The sequence below is a fragment of the Anomaloglossus baeobatrachus genome, chromosome 4 (genome assembly GCF_048569485.1).
Source record: "Anomaloglossus baeobatrachus isolate aAnoBae1 chromosome 4, aAnoBae1.hap1, whole genome shotgun sequence".
NCBI classification, from domain to species: Eukaryota; Metazoa; Chordata; class Amphibia; order Anura; family Aromobatidae; genus Anomaloglossus; species Anomaloglossus baeobatrachus.
Genome location: NC_134356.1, coordinates 439,341,252 through 439,345,687, shown reverse-complemented (window position 1 = coordinate 439,345,687; position 4,436 = coordinate 439,341,252).

Sequence of the window (4,436 nt, the reverse complement as noted above, 5' to 3'; positions counted from 1 at the left end):
ATCAGCCTCCCCCAGCCTCAGCCTCCCTCCTCCCCCAGCCTCAGCCTCCCTCCTCCCCCAGCCTCAGCCTCCCTCCTCCCTCAGCCTCCCTCCTCCAAGTCTCCCTCAGCATCAGCTTCCCTCCTCCAAGCCTCCCCCTCCCCCTCCCAGCCTCCCCCAGCATCAGCCTCCCTCAGCATCAGCCTCCCTCAGCATCAGCCTCCCCCTCCCAGCCTCCCCCAGAATCAGCCTCTCTTCTCCCAGCCTCCCCCCCAGCTTCAGCCTCTCTCTCCCCCCAGCCTCAGCCTCTCTCTCCCCCCAGCCTTAGCCTCTCTCTCCCCCCAGCCTTAGCCTCTCTCTCCCCCCAGCCTCAGCCTCTCTCTCTTCCCAGACTCCCCCCAGCCTCAGCCTCTCTCTTCCCAGCCTCTCTCTCTTCCCAGCCTCCCCCCAGCCTCAGCCTCTCTCTCTTCCCAGCCTCCCCCCAGCCTCTCTTCCCAGCCTCCCCCCAGTCTCAGTCTCTCTCTCTTCCCAGCCTCAGCCTCTCTCTCTTCCCAGCCTCCCCTCAGCCTCTCTCTTCCCAGCCTCTCTTTTCCCAGCCTCAGCCTCTCTCTCTCTTCCCAGCCTCCCCCCAGCCTCTCTCTCTTCCCAGCCTCCCTCTCTTCCCAGCCTCCCCCCAGCCTCTCTCTCTTCCCAGCCTCCCCCAGCCTCAGCCTCTCTCCCCCCAGCCTCCCCTTGCATGATTACAGTGGACAAAAAGAGGCATCGCAATTTGCAACGATCATCAACTAACCTGTAAGGAGCCCATACATTCTAGGCTCTGCCTCTGCCTTACCTGCTCCGGTGCCCGCCGCCCTGCTATGGCTGGCTCCTCTTCTGGCTTGCTCCAGCTGCAGACGCGTCCTCCTCCGCGGCGTGTGTCATCTGCAGGATTGGACGCTGCAGCATGGGGCAGTGAGCTGACTGTCGCGCCCGCGCGCCTCTTACCCCGGAACACAGCCGAGTGTAACGGAGGGAGGGACGGGGGGCGGGGATGTAAAAAAAAAAAAAAAAATTTATATATATATATTTAGTTTTTTTTTTTTTTTGCTGCCAGAAACTGCCGCCCCCCGCAACGTGCCACCCTAGGCACGGGACCACGGGTGCCTAGTGGCAAATACGGCCCTGCGTGTACTGTACTGCTCTTCCGGGCCCCACACGCTTCTAAACCGTAGAAATAAGACATTTCCCACTATTGCTTATGTGTATTCTTTTGAACTCTGCATTCTGAACTATTGAACTTTCACCGCAAATTTTGGAATGCCCTGGATACTGTTATATAATTTAGTGATTTTGCCACTCAGTTCTTTATCGGCTGCCTAACGGGCCCTTTATTATATTAAGCACAAACAGATCTTTAGAAAAGGTATTTCTAAAGTTCATCTATGATATGCAAATGAACCATTTGACTAGTCGATGGGGTGTTAAGGCCCAGTCACAAACGACTTACCAGCGATCCCGAAAACGATGCGACCTGATAGGGATCACAGGTAAGTCGCTGGGAGGTCGCAGGTGAGATGTCACACAGTCAGATCTTACCAGCGATGCAGGAACAATACAGGTCGCAGTAGCGACCTGTATAACGATCTCAGCAGTCACTGTGACCCTGTCACACAGTGTCAAACACAGCGATGTGTCCTTCCCAGCAGGACATCGCCTTTGAAGAAAATGGCCTGGACCATTCTGCAACGACTAGAGATCTCACAGCAGGGGCCTGATCGCTGGTAGGTGTCACACATAACAAGATCGCTAACGGGATCGCTACTGCATCACGGAAACCGTGACTCAGCTGCGATCTCGTTATGTGTGACGGTACCTTTAGTTTCCCCAGACTAGTTAATCCACTTAGTGTGATAACATGCTTTACACCGTGTGCAGAATTATTAAGCAAGTTATATTTTAGAGGATTTTTTTTATTATTGATCAACAACTATGTTCGCAATCAACCCAAAAGACTCATAAATATCAAAGCTTAATATTTTTGGAAGTTGGAGTGGGGTTTTATTAGATTTGGCTATCTTAGGAGGATATCAGTTTGTGCAGGTAATTATTACTGTGCAGAATTATTAGGCAACGTAATAAAAACCAAATATATTCTCATCTCAGTTGTTTATTTTCACCAGGTAAACCTTTATAACTGCACAACATTTAGAAATAAACATTTCTGATATGCAAAAACAAAACCCCAAAAAATTAGTGACCAATATAGCCACCTTTCTTTATGATAACACTCAACAGCCTACCATCCATAGATTCTGTCACTTGCTTGATCTGTTTACGATCAACATTGCGTGCAGCAGCCACCACAGCCTCCCAGACACTGTTCCAAGAGGTGTACTGTTTTCCCTCCTTGTAGATCTCACATTTTCTGAGGGACCACAGGTTCTCTATGGGGTTCAGATCAAGTGAACAAGGGGGCCATGTCATTATTTTTTCATCTTTTATACCTTTACTGGCCAGCCACGCGGTGGAGTAGTTGGATGCATGTGATGGAGCGTTGTCCTGCATGAAAATCATGTTTTTCTTGAACGATACTGACTTCTTCCTGTACCACTGCTTGAAGAAGTTGTCTTCCAGAACCTCGCAGTAGGTCTGGGAGTTGAGCTTCACTCCATCCTCAACTTGAAAAGGTTCCACAAGTTCATCTTTGATGATACCAGCCCATACCAGTACCCCACCTCCACCTTGCTGGCGTCTGAGTCAGAGTGGAGCGCTCTGCCCTTTACTGATCCAGCCTCTGGCCCATCCATCTGGCCCATCAGAAGTCACTCTTATTTCATCAGTCCATAAAACCTTTGAAAAATCAGTCTTAAGATATTTCTTGGCCTAGTCTTGATGTTTTATCTTATGTTTCTTGTTGAAAGGTGGTCGTTTTTCAGCCTTCCTTACCTTGGCCATGTCCCTGAGTATGGCACACCTTGTGCTTTTTGATACTCCAGTAAAGTTGCAGCTCTGAAATATGGCCAAACTGGTGGAAAATGGCATCTTGCCAGTTTCACGCTTGATTTTCCTCAATTAATGGGCAGTTATTTTGCGCCTTTTTTGCCCAACACACTTCTTGCGACCCTGTTGGCTATTTGCCATAAAACGTTTGACTGTTCGGTGATCACACTTCAAAAGTTTCGCAATTTCAAGATTGCTGCATCCCTCTGCAAGACATCTCACAATTTTAGACTTTTCAGAGCCCGTCAAATCTCTCTTCTGACCCATTTTGACAAAGGAAAGGAAGTTGCCTAATAATTAAGCACACCTTATATAGGGTGTTGATGACATTACACCACACCCCTCCTCATTACAGAGATGCACATCACCTGATTTACTTAATTGGTAGTTGGCTCTCAAGCCTATACAGCTTGGAGTAGGACAACATATATAAAAAGTAGACACCATATGTCCATGTGCATGAAGAGACACAGTAGGGTGGGTCATACATAGAAACACCACACTACTGAAGAGCTACTCAAATAGCATAACAAACAGAAATAGGAGTAAATATGCTTCAAAACAGTCAATTTATTAGTACAAAAAGATCATAAAATCGAAAATTACAAGGTCAAAAGACCAGGCAAATATTAAGGCACAAGAGGGGACAAGGATGAAAGAGGGCAAGAAAAACCGGAAATCTGCACATAGTGTAGAACCTTAGTTTCAAGTCTCCCTACCTAAACCACATATGTCAAAGGGTAAACAAATAGAAGTGTCCAAGTAACTTGTAACATACCAAAATCTAAGGCGTAAAATGGACATGTAACCCTATGTCAGGAGTGGTGAACAGGATACACAGGCAGCAATGTTGGAACACATACACCATATGCCTCAATGGTGAGAGTATAAGAACAATAGTTCATTAAGGTTAAAGAGGTCAGACAAAATAAGGAGGACACTGATGCATGTGCACACTACATTAAAACCGACCTGTGAACCTGTATGATGTGAAACAAAGGATTGCAGAAAAACTCCGGAGGTGACAAGGAGGGTGGAATTCCCCCCCCCCCAATAGAACTCCAACGTACGTTTCACGTTTAGTGGTGTGTTCGCTTCATCAGGGAGTGGGTAACAAACGCGGCAGGGCTACTATAAATAGCCCGGCGTCCAGCTGATGTGCCTCACCAATTATACCCGGCGCGTGCGCACATCGCACCATACGGACCCAGCACCTCCCACTGGCCGTCATGACCCAGCGCATGCGCGGGAGCGGGGACGCGTCTCCATAGCTCCCGCGCATGCGCAAAAGGTCGGACAGAGACAGCCGGGGAGAGCAGAGCCGGCGGTGAGATGCAGGCACGCGCACATCAATGAGAACACCGAACCCGGAAGGACAAACCACATACCACAGCAGTGACATAAAATGCACAGAAATCATTGATAATGAACAGCATTGTGTATTACAATATAAATGTACATAAAATGCATAGCATTAA